This window comes from Pan troglodytes, chromosome 3 (genome assembly GCF_028858775.2).
Source record: "Pan troglodytes isolate AG18354 chromosome 3, NHGRI_mPanTro3-v2.0_pri, whole genome shotgun sequence".
NCBI lineage: Eukaryota > Metazoa > Chordata > Mammalia > Primates > Hominidae > Pan > Pan troglodytes.
The window spans coordinates 96,288,086-96,309,714 of NC_072401.2; the positions used below are offsets into that span (position 1 = coordinate 96,288,086).

The window sequence follows — 21,629 nt, forward strand, 5'->3', positions numbered from 1 at the left end:
GTAGAAACTGAAATGCAAACATATTTTTCCAGAGATATCAACTATCAAATACATTGAGATACATTTTATATATGTATAGAAGTGTAATATTTATTAATAATAGAATAATTAAAACAGTGTTTTTATTAGTGAAAATAATCTATGCTTATTAGACAAATTTGGTAGCAAAAGGTAAATTACACCACTTCCATATCAGCACTTTTATATTTCCTGTGTTTGTGTGCATGCACATGTGTGCGTGTGTGTGTGTATATGCATTTAGATTGGAATGATATCGCCTATATTGATGAATGGTCTTATAAAAAAAATTTTAATGGCTCTACCATCTTGTATCATCTTATATTTTATTATTTCAGGTTTTATTTCTAGGATATGTTCCTGACAGTGGAATAATTAGATCAAGGAATGAGAACATTTTTAAAGGCTCTTTAAGCATATTGCAAAATTGCTTTCAGGAATGCTGTATGACTAATATTTGTTTCAGGAGCATAGAGGGGACTGGTTTCCACTGTTTTAATATGCTATTTTTTAATTCCTCCTAAGGTTTGTTAAAAACCAAAATTGCAACAAATTTAGTTTAAAGATACTAGGTTTTTATTAGCAATTCATGAATCAGTAGCATCTCATCTAAACATTTAGAAAAGGTGCTCCCATGAGCTGAGCAGAGGACGTTATTTTTATAGGCCGGAAAGGGCTGAAGAAAGCAGAAACAGGAAATGAAAAGTGAATTGGTCATTTCAAAGTAACTTTCCTTATAGAATTAAAACAGAGAGGACTTTCTTGTTACACTGGCCCAGGTAAACTAGGCTCCTCCTCATTGGCTGCTTTGCGTCTCCTAATTTTTTTTCTGAAAACAGGCCCATTTCAAAGTTCAGTTTGATTATGTGGCTCCCAGCCAGATAATGACTGCATTCTGAGTTACTCCATTTTGGTCTTGTCTGGTATATAGGGCCTAGTGCAGAAGCTCAGTCCAAACCAGTGGCCTCCCATACATTTCATTTAACAGGTTCTGCTTTTTTTTTTTTTTTTTTTTTACTTCTGATATGCTTGGTAGGCATTTGTATTTCATCTTCTGTGAGTTCCCAGTTCATGTGTTTTCTAGTTTGTCTATTACAGTTTTAGTTTATTACTAATTTGTGTGACCTCCTTATGTAATTAAGATGATCAGCTCTTTGACTGTCATTTATATCAAATATTTCTACCATTTATTTACCCTCTATTTTAATGAATTTATTGAAGTATAGCAGTTTCACATTGCATATTCAGGCAGGTTTAATAGATTTTTTATTTTTTTTATTATTATACTTTAAGTTTTAGGGTACATGTGCACAATGTGCAGGTTTGTTACATATGTATACATGTGCCATGTTGGTGTGCTGCACCCATTAACTTGTCATTTAGCATTAGGTATATCTCCTATTATAATTTCTTCTCATTTCCAGATTTGGAAAAATGACAATTTAAATAGCAAAAATAGATGAATTATGTGGTATGTTTCTGGATCTATTTTGTCATTCACTCTTCCTAACAATCTTAGGTAGTGATTGTAAATGAGGAATCTAAGGCAAGGCAAGATTGAGTGACCTATGTAAGATAATCCAGCAAGTAAATGGTAGAGCTGGTATTTGAACTGGTCATATGATTGTAAATCCTATGCTCTTTGGCAGTACCTTATACTTCCTGGTAGAATAGAAAAGAACAAGGGACTCTTAAAATGTTTAAGGTATTAACGAAAAGTGTCAAGTAAAACATTTGGATTTATTTGAGTGTTTACATTTGATTCTTTGGGAGGTCAAGGCAGGAGGATTGCTAGAGCCCACAAGTTTGGAACCAGCCTAGGCAACATGGCTAGACCTGGTGTCTATACAAAATTTTAAAAAATTAGCCAGGTGTGCTGGGGTGTGCCTGTTGTCCCAGCTACTCCAGGAGGCTGAGGCAGGAGGATCACTTGAGCTCAGAGGTTGAGGCTGTGGTGAGCTGTGTTAGCACCACTGTACTCCAGCTTGGATGACAGAGCGAGACCCTGTCTCAAAAATAAATAAAAATAAAAATAAATAAAATACATTTGGTTCTTATTTTTCTAGTATCCAGTGATTTTTCTTTTCCTGTTGTTTCGTCCAGGAGATCTTTAAATTTTTTTTTCCCCATTATTATAGAATTAGAAGTAGAAAAATATTTTGTTTAATAACTATATCTCATGATATATTTCTGTCATTAAATTGGTGTGCATATGGGCAAGACTATACTACACAGTGAAAAATCAGTTTTTAATACAAAGTTTGATACTTTAAAAGAAAAAAACAATGTATATTGAAAATACTATGGTTAAACCAACCATATGGATCGTTTGGAATTCCTAGACTAAATTTGAATTTAATTAGTTACAGATTTGTTATTTGTGGTATTCATCCGGTATCTAAGAGAAGTGATTATCGTAACAAAATATTTTTATGGAACATCTTATTATATAAAATGACAATACAAATTATTATTATTTTATTCATAATTTTTGACTTTTTAAAAAACATGCAACATGCTGTTAAGTATATGTGTGTTTCTCATTTACTAAAAAATAGAATTTTCCTAGCAGGATGGCCCTAGAGCTGAAGCATTATATGTCTTTGGTTGGTTCTCATTCAAGAATTGGCAGAGTTTCAGAGTACTGTACTTCTAACTTGTCTCCGTAAATTCAAGGCAGAACAGCAAATATGCCCTAAAAACAATGCATTAAAATGATATATTTTTATTTTTACTTTTTATGTTACTTATTTTGAGACAAAGTCTCCCTTTGATGCCAAGGCTGGAGTACAATGGCACGATCATAGCTCACTGCAGCCTCAACCTCCTGGGCAGCAATCCTCCCACCTCAGCCTCCTGAGTAGCAGGGACTACAAGCACACACCACCACCTTGGAGTAATTTTGTTTTGTTTTTCTGTAGAGATGGGATTGTACGGTGTTGCCCAGGCTGGTCTCGAACTTCTCAGCTCAAGCAGTCCTCCTGCCTTGGCCTCCTGAAGTACTGGGATTAGAGGCGTGAATCACTGCGCCTGACCATTAAAATGAATTTTTTTTTTTTTTTTTTTTTTGAGACAGAGTTTCACTCTGTCACCCAGGCTGGAGTGCAGTGATGCAATCATGGCTCACTACAACTTCCACCTCCCAGGTTCAAGCGATTCTATGCCTCAGCCTCCCAAGTAGCTGAGATTACAGGCGTGCCACCACGCCCAGCTAATTTTTATATTTTTAGTAGAGACGGGGTTTCACCATTTTAGCCAGACTGGTCTTGAACTTCTGATCTCAAGTGATTGGCCCTCCTTGGCCTCCCAAAGTGCTGAGATTATAGGACTGAGCCACTGGGTCCAGCCCTAAAATATTTTAATCAACTTTTAAAGTCAGAAAATTCTTGTGTGTGGAAAAGATGCAACATCATAATTCTGAAGTTTTACCTTGCATAATATTGCCATTTTTTATTGTGGCAAAATGTGTATACCATAAAATGGACAATTTTAACCATTTTCAAGTATGTGGTTCTGTGGCATTCAGTATGTTTACATTCTTGTACCATTACCATCATCCATCTCCAGAACATTTTCGTTTTCTGCAACTGAAACTGTACCTTCTAACTCTGTTTTCCAGCCCTCAGTCCCTGGCAACCCCCATTATGCTTACTGTCTCTGTGAATTTGGCTGTAACGTTACTATTGTTGAAGGATATAGGGCCTCTCCCCCACAAACACATGCATATTTAGAAGAATGTTTCTTGTTTTGGTTTTGGTGTTTCCTCATGAATAGATTCAGGTCATGTGTCCTCGGCAAGTTACTGCATAGGTGATCTTCAGCAGAAGAATTTGGCAATGAGAGGAGCTGGGTTCAAGTTCTAGGCTGGGGCAAGTGTAATATTTCCACTTTTTTTTTTTTTTTTTTGCAATCCACTCTGTCACCCAGGCTGGATTGCAGTGGTGTGATTTCAGCTCACTGCAACCTCCACCTCCCAGGTTCAAGCGATTCTCCTGCCTCAGCCTCCTGAGTAGCTGGGAGTACAGGTGTGCACCACCACACCCAGCTAATTTTTGTATTTTTAGTAGAGACGGGGTTTCATCACATTGGCCAGGCTGGTCTCGGACTCCTGACCTCGGTGATTCTCCCGCCTTGGTCTCTCAAAGTGTTGGGATTACAGGCATGAGCCACTGCACCTGGCCTAATATTTCGACCTTTCTAGGCCTTTTTTTCTTCAGCCATAAAATAAGGCTATTGGTTTCACCTCATCTGATGGCTAAGCTGCCTTTTAGCTCTGAAAATAATCTTTGTTAAATAGGCTGAGATACCCTATAGTGGTTTATAAGTGAAAGGAAAGACTTAGGGATAAGACAGTGTCTCAACCCTGGCTATGCACCTGACTAAATTAATGAGGCTTTGGAAAATACCCGATTCTCATCTCTAAAAGATTGTGATTCTGGATTTCAAACTCAAGAATGTGTGAAAAGCTGTGTAGGGAATCTAATGGACAGCCCGTTTGGAAATACTGGCATGAAAAAGGTTCCTATGCTACTGTCCCCCTCACTCTTTTTTTCTATTTATTTCCATGGAAGGATAGAGGAGGATGACATCTTTCCATGGATTTTTTAATTAAAAAAATTATTTCCCCTTCCATAGAGGAATATTTTCTTCATAGCACACAGAGGGAACATGATAGTCTTTTGTGTTTTTTCTCTTCTAGGATGCAAGAACAATTCTTTCACTAAATATATTTTATGTTTTCATATGGGAACAAGTATAGCTTTGCCTTAATCTTGGAACCAAGAAACTTTTTCTCTTCATCAAAGTTTAGCTTGAGAGTGGGGAACAGGAGTAGAAATAACATAAATATTTAGCTGAAAATTGTGATTTTGCCTTTCACCTTTGGTGGTGGTGTTTGGTATAGCTGCCTTCTACTGTGCTAAGCACTCAGCATATGTTGTTTCATCTTATCTTGTCAATAACTCTTTAAAGCAGAGGAGATTTTATAATCCTCTTTTTGCAGATGAAGAAAATCAGAATCAGAGACTTTACTTACCTGATAACAGGTTAACCCAGCTAGAATTGGTAGGGTGGAGATTTGAATTTAGGTCAGTCTGACTTACAGTACTTTTGAAAGGTACAGTGTTTGTGATTTTCATAGGGAGGGTCTTCAGATCTCCTTCTGCACCATGGGATAGAAGTAGAATTAATTGTTTTTTGTAAAGATTGTTTATCAGTTTTCATGGTTTCAAATGTGGGAATTCATGGTTTACAACATTATCATTGCTCTGATTTGGTTGGCAGTGCAAACTGAATCACCTTCAGAATGCTTAGAGGTAGGATCAGAACTAGCCCCAGGCTGAATTATCAAAAAGGGTGACCTTTTCTTTCCTGTGTGTGTGTGCGTGTGTGTGTATGTGTGTGTGTGTGTGTGTTTCCTTCCCTGAATTCCCTTGTGTTTTTAGCCTGCACCCTATTCTCAGTGCAGGGTTCTTTCTACTCATCTGCCTTTGCAGGCGTCATCCCAGAGAGCCTTGAAAATAGACTTCGAAAAGTGACTGAGCTCACCTCCCTTCTTCCACTGATGAGAGAACTGTATCAGCTGGATTCTAGTCCAGAGCTGTTTGTTTATTATAAAGTGACGTGCATCTGAGGGAGAGAGTGTCTGTGAACTCTCTGAAACTACATGCCAGATTTCTGTGTGTGTACATTTTCTAGCCCATAGCTTTATCAGAGTCTCAAAGGAGTCTCTGTTCAAACAAGACAAAACAGAGTTTTTGCATCCTATCATGTTAACATTATAGATGGCCTTATCTTATATTCTCTCTCTGCTACTAATCAGATACTACTGTGATAGCTTATTCTCCAAGGATCTCGTATTCATTACTCATCCACATGCTCATTTCTTTGTTGTTTACACCCTTTCTCTATTTTACAAAATATTTGAGATTGTTTATGTAAAAAAATCAAGCAGCTCATTAATAACTTAATTTGTTTTTTATCTAAAGAGAATGTATTTTATAATTCAATATATATATTAAGGAATATATTATATATGTATTAAGGAATATATTCTGTAATACATATTAATGTGCTAATAATTATTTAGTCCCTTTGAAGTATTAAAGATATGTCAATAAATTGGGTCAATTTGCAGTTAAACTATTGTTAGACTAAGGGTAAAGCAGATGATTTTTCAGTAATCCTTTGAGGAACATGTGATTTTTTTGATTCATGTCTCTATTCTTCATTAAGCTCAACGTTTCACAAGTAGATGGACTGTTGATTCCCTAGAACCTACCAGAGTATTTGGCACTTAGTAATTGTGTTGAATACCCATTTAACAGAATACTCAATTCCACCCCTAGCTAGCCCTCAAATTTTGTCAACTTTTAGTCATTTTTACTGTCAGTACCTTGATCCAAGGGCACTATCATCTTTTGCTTTAAACTACTGTATAACTTACAGCCTGCTAAAAGAATATTTTTCTGACTCTAATCTGCTTCATGCCAATCTAAGGTCCCCCTTGAAGTCAGAGTGGTCTTCCAAGGTTTCAAAAGTAATGATCTAACGTCCTCAATTGAAAGCCTTTAGTAGATTTTCAGTGCCCTTTGGAGTAAACGTCTTAACTAACTGCCTACTGTTCCAGTTTCATATAAAAAACTGACCTCGGCTGGGCGTGGTGGCTCATGCCTGTAATCCCAGCACTTTGGGAGGCTGAGATGAGTGGATCACTTGAGGTTAGGAGTTCGAAACCAGCCTGGCCAACATGGTGAAACCCCATCTGTCCTTAAAATACAAAAATTAGCTGGGTGTGGTGGCAGGAGCCTGTAATTCCAGCTGCTTGGGAGGCTGAGGCAGGAGAGTCACTTGAACTCAGGAGGCTGAGGTTGCAGTGAGCCAAGATGGTGCCATTGCACTCCAGCCTGGGAGACAGAGCGAGACTCTGTCTCAAAAAAAACAAAAAGCTGACCTCAAGTCAGTTAAATGGAGGATACTTTCAAATTGGATAAGAGTTATAACCACCCTAGGGAGGTTCTTGAGTTTCTCATAACCTTATTTAGGTGTTAATAAAATTTTCAGACATGAATAAGATGGCATCTTATGAAATATCAACTGCAAACATACATTTTATACTTACAGATTATGATTGAGTAAATGCAGCAATGCCCCCAAACTTCCCTTCTCCATGTATCTAACACTCTTTGCAGTAAGACTTCGTAGTTGTTCCTATTAAGAAGTGAAGTCTGTTTTCCCAGCTCTTGAATGTGGGCTGGTCTTGTGATTTGCTTTAGCCAATAGAGCACAGCAGAAGTAATGGTGTACCAATTCCCAGCCTGGGCCTTAAGAGGTCTTGCTTGCTTCTGTTCCCTTTGGAACTCTGTCACTGCTGTGAGCACATGAACAGGCTCACTTGGTGGAAGGGGAGCAGCTAAATGGAGCAGAGCCAAGTCATTTTACTTGAGTCTGGCCCTCTCAGACCAGCTGTCAGCCAGCTGACCAAAAATGTGTTAAGACAGAACAGCCAACATCAGCAGAGCCACCTACCTAACCTGTACCTGACCACACATGCTTGAGGGAACCCAGCTGAGACCTGAAGATCCTTCCATCTTGATCCGTAGACTCATGAGCAATTAATGTTTGGAGCCACTGAGTTTTAGGGTAGCTTATTTTTGCAGCAGTAGTAAACAGATAAACAGATATTAGTGCCTTTTCCACCTAGTCACTGAGAAGATGACTAAGTAAAAAGGAGCAAGTTGAAGATGTTGCTTCTTTATTTAGCACATCATTATTATTGCGGTTTAGAAAGATTTGACAAATGCATTTGCCTGTTTCTAAGAATTTGCATAGAATGGTAGAGTTTGGACATTTTCCTATTCTGATTTGTTTTAAAAACCATTATAACAGAATACAAAATATCTTTGTTTTTTAACTGCAGCCATTGGTGCTAACATATTTATCACCAGGGAAGAAACTTTATTTTTCAAACTTCAGGGAAGAAAAGACATTTTGCCAAAACGCCTGACCACTTTGTGGTTTTTGAAGGAAATGTTAAGTTTATATAGAAAAAGGACATGACTTCCATTTCTGGCATTATGGCAGAACAAATATTTTGAAAAAAATCATCTGGGATTTAAAAATGTATGTAATCTAAAGAGCTCAATCTAATTATTTAATATAATTGTAAAACATATTGCTGACCTGGAAAGATACTAAGCTAAATCTTCAGAAGAAGAAATAAGAAAACATGAATCCAGAAAAATACTGGATCTGACCAAGCCCTGGTCACACAATCCTGGAAATGTGGCATTCACAGTGAAAGGATGTACTTGGAACAAAACTTTCCCTTCAGAAGGAAGGTTAGTAAATGTGGAAAAAATGAAGAACACAAAGTAAGATGATAGAAATAAATTCAAATATATCTTTAGTTACAATAAATGTAAAGGTACTGCACTTTTTAGTTCCAAGACAAAGATTGTTAACACTGCATTTCCAAAAATCCAGGTATATGCAGTTTGTAAGTGCTATGCCTAAGTTATAAATTTAAAAATGGTTAAAAATAACAAGTGAAAAATAATATATCAGCCAAATAATAATCAAAAGTAAGCTTGGATAGATATAGTAAGAAATAACACTTTAAGAATGAAAAGCATTGCTACAGATTAAAAAGACTATTACAATTTGATAAAAGATTAAAATATTCTGAAAGATACAGTTTCTAATTTATATCTGAAGTCTGGTTTAAATTTTTTTATAAAGCTAAAATTAACTGAATTATAAGGGGAGGTTAACAAATTTTCAGTAGGAGATTTGAGCATAATGTTCTCTGTTAATGATTGACCAAGCAGGTCTTAAATCTGTAAGCATGTTGGAAAGTTGAGCTCTACAAATACTGCACTTGATATAATGGCTTTATGTTGTATATTATGCTACAAAATTGTTGAATACACATTCTTTTAAAAGTCATGGGACATGTTTTAAAAAATGACCACCTACCTTCCAGATAACTGAAGACAGTGGAGAGTTGGTAGTACAGTAACCTCTTCAAATCTCCTCCCCAATGGATATGAAATTAATTTACCACTAATAAATTTCTATGCAAAAATATACACTCAACATCACTTGAAGACAGAGAATGACATGACTGCAAAATAACTGTAAGTTCTGCAGTCCTTCATACTCCTGCCCCTTTCCTGTCATGCTGCAGTGCTTTGTGGTATACACACAGAAACCGGGAATCACTTAGGGAGGAAGAAGAGGGACACTGGAAAGGGAACTTAAGGAACAGTTGGAGAGACCACTGTATAGGTCAGATATACCTCAAATCTGAAAATACCGAAAAAGAAACTGGGAAGATGGGATGAAGATTGTGGGAAAAGGTTTCGAAGTATGTGCTATTTAGAGGGTCAAATTAACAATTTTATGGGACAGTCCTCCAATTGCATTGCTTTTCAGGGAGGGGATAAAAGGTAAAAAGGAACGAAGAGCGATTCTTTGGCAATGAATGGGAAAGGAGAAAAGAAGGAAAAGGGTTAAATTAGGGTTCTGTAAAACAAAGGAGAACCACAGACTTGGAGGACTCATAACTCTTCTCCCCTACTACTAAAACAAATAAACGTATAAAAGAAATAATTTTGCTGACACCTGGAATTTGCCAGATTGACCAAAAAAAAAAAAGGTGCCTTTAAACTAGGAATTGAGTAAAATATCCTCACATCACCAAAAAAAAAAAAAAAAAAAAAAAAAAAATCATACAAATCTATTGAAAAAGATCAGATAGTTTTCATACAAATCAATGGAGGGAAATACCACCTTCACCCCCACCCCCCGCCAAAAAACAAAACAAAACAAAACAAAAAAAAACAAGCGGGAAGCAGAAGAAAACTGTGTCTACATTCTAAACATTTAAATATACTCAAACATTTAGGTATAAGAAAAATACCTTTAATCAGAAATTTAAAAATTAAAAAAAATAGAAAAAGCAGGGAGAGATGAAAAACTACTGTATTGAACTTGGTAAATAAATACAAGAAAATGACAAAATTATCTCAAAAATGAAGATAAATTACAGAACACCCAAGAGAGAATAGATTCAAATGAAAATTAATAAGCGGCATCAAAGAAAAACAGGAAAAAGACCAAGAGGATACAAATGACACGAAGCAAAATGGGTCATAGAGAAAGTGGTGGAAATGGAAGACTGGCAATAAAGGAATAATACTTGTGTTACTTGACTCTCTGAAGAAGAAAAACAATAATTCACAAAACCAATATTTAAAACTATAATCCAAGAAAATTTTTCAGAAATAGAAAAAATCGGAATCTCTATATATTGAAAGAGCTTACATGGGCAAATTAACCCCAAACAATAAACTTGGAGATTTAGCCTGTTTCAACAATGATCATAAAATTCTAAGGGCTAACAGGCAAAAAGAGTGTGTCATCTACCAAAGGAAAATAATTAGACTAGCATTAGCTATTGAAAACCAATATTCAATACAAGGAAACAATGGAACAGTTTTGTTATTGTTATTATTTTTTATTTTACTCAGTGAAATAAAGTGGCAATCAAGAATTTTGTATCCAAACTATTTTTCAATTTACAAGGCTTTAGAAAAGTAGTTTTCAACATGTAAGAGTTTATAGAATTTTCTATCAATTTTTCCTGAGGAATCTATTAGAGCATGAGCTGTATCCATCCAAATCATGACTAGGAAAACAGTAAAATGACTGATGGTGAGTATTTAAAAATAAATAAATATGCATTATAAGACTAAAAAGTAGAGATGAGATATGCCAATTAAATCAGAGAAGAGGGGAAAAGAAATGAAAATAGAAAAAGATCTTTGTTGTGTAGGCAATATTCTACTGTAGGCAGATGTTAAAGGACCGTATGATTTTTCATAATAGCATGAATAATAACAATGATAATAATGATACAAAGCACTTACTATGCACCAGGCACTGTTCTAAACACCTTCTAAACATTATTTAATTTTTTCACAATTATAAGAGGTGGGTGCTGATATTGATCATTTTACAGGTAAGGAAACTAAAGCAGAGAGAGATTAAATAGTACCTTGGTCCAAAGCTGGTAAGTGATGAAGCTGGGATTGAGGCAAAGGAAGGCTGACTGTAAATTTTTGCTTGCACCCATAAACTAAGTGACCCAGTAACCTGACTTTTCTAGGCTAGTCCCAATTGCAGATATTTTGTTGTATGATTATTTACATGGTAGGAAATTATTTTATCAATTTTATTGTTAGAAATGCTATTAATGATATATTTCTAATATATCATGATATATCATAATGATATATCTCCAAGGAAATCATATCTCTAAGGAAACCATTGTTTCTTACACTGGAAAAGCAAGACACTATAAAACATTCTAAAATTTGTAATACATAATATAAAATTTCAGTAGTTTTTATAAATGAGATACAGGTTTTAAGAGTCTTATTTTTTCTTATTTTAAATATATACTGGAGCCTCAAAGAACCAGAAAGAAATTTATAATAAAGAGGAATAGGATGTCAGTACCAGGAGCCTCTTGCTGGGGATCCAAGAGAGGCCTCCTAATTAATTTTTATTGTAAATTTTAACAATGGTGATGTTTCAAATGTGTTATCTAAAAGGGAACTTAATGGAGTTTTAATAGTGATATTTTATTTTTTGTCTTCCTATATTTTTATCGTAATTTGCCTGTGATTAACAATTTTTTCCAGTAATAATACTGCAAAATAAAATATCTAGAATTAATCTTGTATATGATAAGCATTTTCTGAGCCAAACATTTCTAGGCCCTGCGTCAACTCTGTAGTATCTCTGTTTTTCAGATAAAGAAACGGATGCTCTAATTGACAAAGTGAAAACAAGTTAAGATTGAAATTGGGGTTTGTACAACTCCAGAGCTCATGCATGTTCTCTCTGTACTGCTGTAGTTTTAATTCTTTCTCAAAAGGTGTTTATCAAAAACAAATAAAAGGTGTTGTGCTTTGTTTTGATATGAGCGAAAGGGCTCATTAGTTCTGTGCCTCCTTCCTTTTTTCATTGCTCCTGCTGTCCTGCAGAGAACTTTCCCATGCAGAATAGCCATAATATACCACAGCCTTCATGTTCCAAAAAGGGAAACCTGAGAAGGAGCCACAGTCTTCCTGCAGGCAACAGATGGTTACTGTTTAAATGAGGGTAAACTCTGGATCTCATCTGTGAAGTGACTCTAGGTTTTTTGGGTGGGTGGTTTGGGGAGTTAGGTCAAAGGAACAAGCTAGTAACAAGATTTAGGAGGAGGAGGAAGAAGAAGTAAACACACCAAATTTGTCTGTAGCTTTTTTTGCCCTTATATACTCTTTAATCATAGTCACATGGCAGGTTGTATTTTTCTGACCCCTCCTCTACCCCAAATAGAGGGAGAGGAATGAAGGGAGGGCATGGCAGGCTGTTGAAATTTGTAGTGTGTTGGCATCTAGCAAGTGCGTTTTGCTGTGGGGTAAGTTCTGTGGCTTGTTTTCTGTCTTCGTGAATAGAGCCTTTCCAACTTTGCCAAGCCTACAGTTAATGTGGTCAAGGGATTTATTATGAAATGTACTAAATCTTGGCATGGAGCTAATTGCATATAACAAGAAGCCTGCTAGAGGCTTGGACCTGAGAAGTGACACATGCAAAAAGCATTCTCTTTCTGATGCTGCTGAAAGAGGTTTTGTGTAGGGGAATGTCTGCATGTCTGCACTTATTGCTAATGAGGTAACCCCCTCTCCCACAAAGCTTATTTCTGAGTTACTTGTTAAATAAATGTAAAATTCTCTCTCTCTTTCCTTCTTCCCACTTTTATGAACAATTGGCAATTGAAGAATTGATATTTATTTACTAACTCCACTTCTAAACCTCTTAATATTATAAAAATACATTTGTGGCAGTAAATTACATGAGTGTAATTATGACCTAGAATAATTCTAATGTAAAAGTATAAAAGTCAATCAGAGAAGTTGTACTAGTCTTCTTGGGCTGCCGTAACAAAATACTTTAGAGTGGGTGGCTTAAACAACAGAAGTTTATTTTTTTCCACAGTTCTGGAAGCTGAACGTTTAAAATCAGGATGCCAACATGGTTGGATTCTGGTGAGGTCTCTCTTTCTAGCTTACAGACTGCCACTCTCTTACAGCGTCCTTACGTGGTGAAGAGAGACAGTGCATGCTCTCTGGTGTCTCTTCTTGTAAGGGCACTAATCCCATCATGAGGACCCCATCCTCATGATCTCATGTAAACCTAGTTACCTCCCAAAGGCTCCATTTCTGAGTACCATCACATTGGGGGTTAGGACTTTGGAATATGAATTGGGGATGACACAATTCAGTCCATAGCAGAAGTGGTTAAAGGAAAGGACCAACATTGCATTTTTTTTAGTTCAGCATGTGCCCCTAAAACTTAATTTATTTTAAAATGTAGTTGGAAAATAGTAATTGAAAAACAGTTTTTTAACCTTTTCTATTGTTGCAATTTTGTTGTCTGTATCTTCTCTTAGCTTTATTGAGATATTATCTTTATATTTCTCACAATATCCTAATATGTGCATTGTACATAGTAAGTGGTTAATATTTGTGTGGTACATTAAACACTTAATAGCTTGTTTGGTAACTTAAACACTTTCCCACTATACATTCCACTTACATCTTATTGCTGAAATGTACAGAGATAAAGCAATAAAACTTGGTTCTATGAAACAATCACATCCTCTTTTGAATATTATGAGAAGTAATTTTCTGCAGATAAATACTCTTGGATTCTGATAACAAAAGCCTATTAACAGATACATATATGAAAAATAAATGTGAAGTTTTATTCGTATCTTCTAGTAGTTTTTGTACATGTAAAATTAAGACTTTGAAACTTAAAAGGTAAATGATACTTAAAAGTAAAAATTTAAGAAGTATTATAGTGGCTTTCATCATATGGTTAACAGTGATCTTTTCGGTACTAGTGGTTTTTGAAGTGGCAGTAATCCTGAGCTTAAAACAGTAGTGGCCACACATTTTAATCCTGGCACAGCAAAAAGGAAATGTTGGAATGGCAGTGTATGTAGAATTAGGAAAAACTAAACAAAAGGTAACATTCAAAAATGGAATAGCATAGGGATTGTATGACTCCTAGAACATTGCAGATTTATTAATATCTAGGGCTTACCAGATCAGTTACAATTTTGATCAAGTGCCTCAAATTGGCATTGATGAGGATAATAAAAACTTCATGCTTTACAGAGAAAGAATGGTTTGCCTGTTTGTTTATTCATTCATTCAGCATTTATATATTGAGGGTCTCTTGTGTTTGAGGCACCATGCCAAGCCCTGTGCCAAAGAGACAAATCAGTGATAGTTTTTACCCTCAAGTACTTAATTTTTAAATTTACTTTAATATTAAATTGAGTCCCTCCGACATATAAAGCACTGTCTTGGGGCTGTACTTGCAAACTTCATTAAGAGTGGTCCTTTTCAAAAAAACTCATGTCTCATTTAGGGAAATTCACATAAACTCGTAATTGCTCGTAGTTTTTAAGTTTAATAAGTTGAGGTTTGGTGCCAGGTCTAAATGGAGGTTAACATCCCAGAGGAACATACGGCTTTCTAAACAATTCACCAAGTCTGGAATGTGTTGTCCCAGTAGATTACGTTCTTGCTACCCACAGGGTGGTTGGTCTGGGAACCAACAGCTGTGCCACCAGCTGCGAGCTTACTGGAAATGCACGTTTCACCCCAGACCCACTGAATCTGAATCTACCTTTTAATAAGATCTCCACGTGATTTATATACGTGTTAAAGTTAGAGGAGCTTTAATACAAGATTTAACTTGTAGTTATAATTATGTGAGGTGAGGTTTTATCTGATCTCATAGTTGAGCTGTTGTTTGTTCATATATACTTTTAACAAGCATTTATTGAACACAAGGATTTATTGAACAAGTATGATGTACTGTACCGGGAGCTGAAGACCAAAAAAAGGGTAATATTTAGTCATGTTTAATCATTAAATAAATTCTATAACCCAGTAAAGAAGTAATTCTATTGGTATGGAGAGTAAGGAGACTTTACAGAAGATGTGATACTTGAACTGGACCTTTAAAGACCCACAAGCATTTGTTTAGTGAGAGATGGAGAAATATCCCAGATCATTTTCTCAGGTTTCATTTAACTATCAGCTTTTGAGTAGGTGAATTAGTAGAGGTGTAGTTTGTTGAAAATCTTTTACAATTTATTAGGTAAGCTTCCAACTCAAGTTTTGTATATTTTAATGCATTTTGTCAATGGTATGTGAATGTACTATTTCCTGAGGAAATGTGGGATAACGAACTTTGGAGTTCAGTTTGAGTAATTTTATATTCTGAGCTTCAGTTTGTTCATCTGTAAAGTGGGGATATCAGTCCTGCAGGGTTTTCATGAAGATTACAGGAGCAAAAAATCTAGCATTATGAAGTTCAGTACATTTAAATTGTTATTAATGATTATAAAAACAATTTTAGGTTTTTTTTGGTATAGTGTCACTAACTTGTATTAGCAAAAGGAAAATATAATGTGAAATATGCTTAAAATAAAAATCTTCCTTTATAATATAAATGAATATAAAACATGAAAAGATTAAAAAATGAAAAATAATGAGTCATAACATCTGAAATAATATTTTCTCCTTCTGGAAGAGGCAAACTTGCAAACCTAACATTCTCCTTTGGCTCTAGACTTTGCACTTAGTGTTTATAGTCCATCCCAGGAAAGGCCTTCTCTGTCTGTAGTAATGGACCATTTCCGTCTTTCTTAATGAGGCTTTACCTCAATGCCTTTTAAATATTAGAAAGCAAATTTGTGTGAAGTGGACTCTTCCCCATGTTGTGTATGGGCTTCCCAAGAAGAAATACGTGCATATGTTCTTAGAGAAAATATGACTTCTCTTGTTCTTTTTTAAAAAAATTTCACAAATTTGGGACACACATTTTAGTACCATGCTAATAAAGACTGGCTGGTTCTTTCTCATATAAAGAGAAATTTAAATTGGCTTTCTCTAATCAGTGAGAAATGTTCCTTATTCAACACTCAGGAACTGGGTTTGTGCGTTCTATAGCTGCAGTCTCACATGACTTGAGGTGAAATTTCTTGGTGCCTTTCCATTCCTATAAAATGGTGTTCTGAGAACCACCAGTAGAAGGCAAAATGTAAATGGATGGTATTAAACAAACAAACAAAAAAAAGGTGGAAATGGTGGAGAGAACCCACTGCTGCGTGGCAGTGTTTGAAATGGATAACAACATAAAGTGGGCTGTGGTATAAAATTTGAGTCCCACAGTGAAATGTGCTACTCAAGGTAAACAGTTCAGTTTTGTTGTCCTTGGCAGTTCTTGAGAACCTTGTCATGTTAATGTAATTATTGAAATTGAATTTGGAAATTGTAATGTTGCTCTCGTATTTCACTTAAAAACACTGCTGCTAACGCCCACCTTGAAAGGGATCACATATATCTCATAAGCAGGGCACTGCTAATATTTTAGTTACCCCATAGGAAGGATAGTGAAATGAAATACTGTAAAAGCACAACCAGTCTGCATTTTCTTTTCCATGCTTTTTCCCAACGAGATGCATAATGCAAAAATAACCCACTACCCAAGTGCTCTTTACAAATACACAAATGGTACTCATTGTGTGTTGGAGATCACCCTGGGTCTCTGTGACCTTGGCAACATTTCAGGGGTTACATTTTCACATAGATCAACTGTTCTTGAATAGTTTCTCCAATATATTGGCACAGACCAGCTTTTCTTAAACAGTAAGCATTTATACCTTCTTTCCCCACCTTTTTTCCCTCAACAAACATAGCCATTATGGCCTTTAAAAGAGAGAGAGAGAGAGAGAAAGCGAGAAATCCCCAATTACCATTTACATAGGAGTTTCCATATAGTCTCAGGGCAATGTTGTGATATCTGATCTTGGTCCACATTTTTTCCTTATTTTATTTTAAAGGATTGACTTTTTAAGGATTTCCTTTTGAGAATACTCTATTTTGCATATTGTTCCCAATAGAACAGTTTAAAAGATATTTGTAAAACTAGGCATTTATTTTCCCTGAGATATCTTTTGATCATTTTTCTAAAAGGGAATTGTTGATTTGATTTTTTGTTAGTTTGGAATTATTTGAGGAAAGTAAACTTGTTGTATTTCTTCAGACTTGGTTTTCTTGGGCGCTGAATACTGAGAGAAGCAGCTCTGTATGCTAGTTTGTTTTTTTTTTCTTTCACATCTTAACATACTTCTTTAAATGGTTGTATAAATAACATAAGTTCCTTTGATCACTATTTGATTTTTAAAGTTGTTTTAAATTCATGATGAAACTACTAATTTCCTCCTTTGGGTTCTCTGAGTATTAGGCAGAAAAGTTATTCTGCAAGTACCATGATACAGAAGAATAACAGTAGAGAAGAAAATAGTTAATATTAATGTCTCTTAAGTTCTTTAATGCATCTTCACGTTGGAGAGACTTGATAGTACCATGTTCAACTTTTAATGTAAACAAGTATCACAAAATTCTTTTTTCTGCTTGATTTTACAGTTGTATGGCTAGTCCAAAGTTGAAAATGTGTTTGTTCTTGAAAGAAAAATGTCCCTCATTGCTTGGATTAATGGTGCTTTAAGACGTGTTTATTCAAAGATGGCAGCACAGAGGTGAATAGGCTAAATGCTCTACATTAGACATCATTGTGTCTTTCACAACAGATGCAGTCAGTGAACTGTTTATATAGCTGCCTTAAATTTTTCTTTGATTTATAATCTATGAGAAAATGGAAATGTTTGTCTTTTTTTTAACAAAACCTTGGAGATTTTAGACAAACGTATCTAGTATTCTAAAAACCAATTCATGAAGAAGTCTCAGCCTGCTGCACTTCAGCTCTGTTGTTAAATTACATATTCAGGTTCTTTTAAGAATTGTTCTAATAGGCAGTTGAATGAAGAAAAATTATTTTGATTTTGGTATGTTAGAGGCAATTCATTTGTTAAATGTGAACTTATGACACTTCAAAATAATTATTAAGAAATATCTTGGTATTTATGAGGTGTGTGACATCTTTTTTTTTAAATAGGCTCTATATAGCATATAATTATTAAATAAAACAATTAGAATTTTTTTCTAAACTCATGTTTCTTTTTGTTTGGTTATTAGAATCATCTTGTTAGTATTCTAAAATAGATGGAAGTGATCAGACTAGATGCTTTAGTTAATGCTAAAACTGTGATACAAACACACAAGTGATAAAAGGAAAGGAAACTAACCAATGTATGGCTATCTTTAGGATGTCTTGAGAGAGCTTCTGTTAGCATTTGAGTTAAATTCTTCTGGCGACACAAGCATTTGAGTTAAATTCTTCTGGCGACACAAATATACATATATATTTAATACACTTTTTGTGAACTTTCTCGCCAGTATGACTTTTTAGGTGTAACTAGCAATCTTTTAGCAAGGATAGCAGTAAAACTTTCTACTTCTACAGATTTATTTTTCATTCAATGACGTACTCCTAGTTAAAAGCTCTTTTGGGATTTGTAAAAAATATATCTTTGCTAATACTAACTCAAAGGGTAAAAATGAATAATATCTTTCTTTAGGAGTTTGAAAAAAGTTTATCCTCGTTGCTTTGTTGAAGTTGATGTAACTTCTCAAATTAGTCATATATAAGTCTGTGCATATATACATAGCCCAAGAGTACATTATTTTTGACAGTTAAATCTAGGCTTGATGATCAAAGTATCTGTTTCAGTACAGAAAAAAATTTGAGAATGAAGATTTTTATTAACATTTGAGAGATGACTTTATGTGATGAATGTTTTAATACCCTGAGTTTGCTGAATTAAATCTGAAAGTTGAAAATTAGCTTGAATTTGACTATGATCCTTTTTTCACCAGTTAATTATGTAATTTCTTTGATTATATGTTAATGCTGGGAACTTCTCAAGCTCAAAACAGTGTAAAAAAATAGAGCTCCCTAGAGCATATGTATAAATATAAAATACCTATGAATTGGTTCTATAATCCTGAATGAAAATGTAAACATTTTGAAAGAAACCCAATTTGTAATTATAACTTTTTTTGCATGTTTTTAGGTAGACTTTTGCAGGAGTTATTTTTTCATTTGTTCCTAAAAGTGAAAATACAGGTATAAGCAAGCATTTGTAGAAAATTATTGGCTCTTAGAATATGTGACTATTTTAGAAAATGATTAAGTGCCAAAGTAAGACCCTATTGTAAGGAGAGGCTTGGATCAATAAGTTAATATAAACTATATCCTGAATCAAAAATAAGTGAAATGAATAGAGGGTACTGCTTTGAAAGATTTAGTATCTCCATAGTATTTATGATTACTGTATGTTTAGTAGGCAACATTTATGAAAGTATTATTTATTTATACTTTGGCTTGTTCATGAATCTGAAAGGATCCTAGGGAAGCCTGAGATATTTTTCCTCACAGGCTTTGCATATGTAAATATCCGCCAGTCAGAGTGGGTTTGAGGCCTTGACCTTGTTTTTCTGAAGCTCTCTGATAAGAAGAGCTGCCTGCTCTCCATGACAAGGTCTGGCCCTGCTGCTGCACCATCACCTTGGAAAGGGGGATTAAAGCCCCAGTCTGGAATGACATGACTTGGCTTCTGTCCCAGCTCTTCCTGCTTATATAGGATGACCCTGCGTGGACTCTGAAACCTTTTGTGCCTTGGGTGCTCCCAATGTAAATAAGCGATAGTGTTATCTATTCCCGCGTGACTCATGGATATTCAAAATCATTATAGATAATGCGATGCATTGGAAGGCATTTGGGAATTTTGGCTGTTAAGGTACTGTTCTTCTGTCTTTCATTCACCCAGAAAATTGGAGCATTTGCATCTGCCAATTACCCTTTTGTAGTCCTCGCTTACCACCGAGTATCTGGTGTAACTTAGTAAACTGTTAAAAGAATTGAAATAAAAAGTTAGCTATAATCTTACATATTTCTTTTTTTCTATGAATTTTAAATGAGAAAGGCAATAATGTACATGTTCTTTTGTATGTTGCTTTGTACATGTAATAGTATAACATAAGGGTTTTTTTGTTTTGGTCCAGATTTTTTGTAAACATTATTTTTGATAGATGTATAAGATGTTCAGCCAAGAAGACATACTGTGGCTTACTTAGCTCTTCTATACTTGGATGTTTAGATTGTTTCTAGTTTTTGATATTATGAGGTGTGTGTTATGAGAGGAACATCTTAATTTATAAAATTTGATCTGATTTGGGTATATATTCTTAGTATTGGTTCTTAGCAACAAAATTACTGAGTCCAAGGGTAGGAGTACTTTAATGCTCTTTATAATTACTGACAAATTCTTTTCCTTTTTTTTTTTTTTTTTTTTTTTTTTTTTTTTTTTTTTTGAGACTGGGTCTTTCTCTGTTGCCCAGGCTGAGTGCAGTGGCACAGTCATGGCTCACTGCAACTGCAAACTCCTAGGCTCAAGGGACCCTCCTACCTCAGCCTCCTGAATAGCTGGGACTACATGTGCATGCTACCATACTTGGATTGTTTTTTTAAAATTTTTTTCTAGAGATGGGAGTCTCACTGTGTTACCCAGGCTGGTCTTTAACTCCTGGCCTCAAGCTGTCCTCCTTCCTCAGCCTCCCAAGGGGCTGAGATTGCAGGCATGAGCTACCAAGTGCAGTCCTGACAAGTTATTTTCTGAAAGATTTTAAATGTAGTTTAAATTTGCTCCTTAGACTAGATATTCTCTTCTTGGCTCTGACACTTTGATATGGTTTGGCTTGCCCCCATCCAAATCTCATCTTGAATTGTAGTTCCCATAATCGTCACTTGTCACGGGAGGCACCTCATGGGACGTGATTAGATTATGGGGGCAGTTCCCCCATGCTGTTCTTGGGGATAGCGAGAGACTTCTCATGAGATCTGATGGTTTTACAAGGGGCTTTCCTCTCCTTTGCTCAGCGTTTCTTTTTCCTGCCACCATGGGAAGAAGGACGTGTTTGCTTCCTCTTCCACCATGATTGTTAGCTTTCTGAGGCCTCCCAGCAATGTGGAACTGTGAGTCAATTAAACTCTTTTCTTTATAAATTACCCAGTCTCAGATATTTCTTCATAGCAGTATGAGAACAGACTAATATACACTTTAAACACTCTTCATTTTTCTAGGCCTGGTTCTTTCAAAAATACTTCTCAGACTCTCCAGCACACTAAAATAGGATCATTCATTTCTCTCAAGTGGTTGTGGGTCCCTCTCTCTCAAATTTATTAATGTAATCAGAAAGTTCAGTACATTATCCTGAGGTAATAGCTTGTATAGTTGTATTAATTTCTTGAAGCTGCGGTTACAAATTACACAAATTTAGTGGATTTAAACAACTGAAATGTATTCTCTCACAGTTCTGGAAGACCAAAGTCCAAAATCGTTGTCCCTGAGTTGGAATCAAGGTGTCAGCAGGGCTGTGCAACCCCTGGATGTTCTAGGAGGTAACTCATTCCTTGCCTTATCCAGCCTCTGGTGGCTGCTGGCATTCCTTGGCTTGTGGTTTGCATCAGTCTAGTCTCTTCCTCTCTGGTCACATTGCCTTCTCTTCTTCTGT

At 35.4% G+C, this 21,629-nt stretch overlaps 1 protein-coding gene across 5 annotated transcripts in view; it reads left to right on the forward strand.

Annotated features, from left to right (window-relative positions):
• BMPR1B (bone morphogenetic protein receptor type 1B) overlaps positions 1-21,629 on the forward strand; it is a 397,543-nt gene that overhangs the window by 117,317 nt on the left and 258,597 nt on the right. Inside the window, exon 1 of one of the 5 annotated variants that reach the window (XM_054683201.2) lies at positions 21,410-21,516. The exons of the other annotated variants lie outside the window; for them this stretch is intronic. The gene's annotated coding sequence lies outside the window, so the exon portion shown is untranslated. Of the gene's footprint in view, positions 1-21,409; positions 21,517-21,629 lie in introns of those variants that run through there. 5 annotated transcript variants of the gene reach the window in all.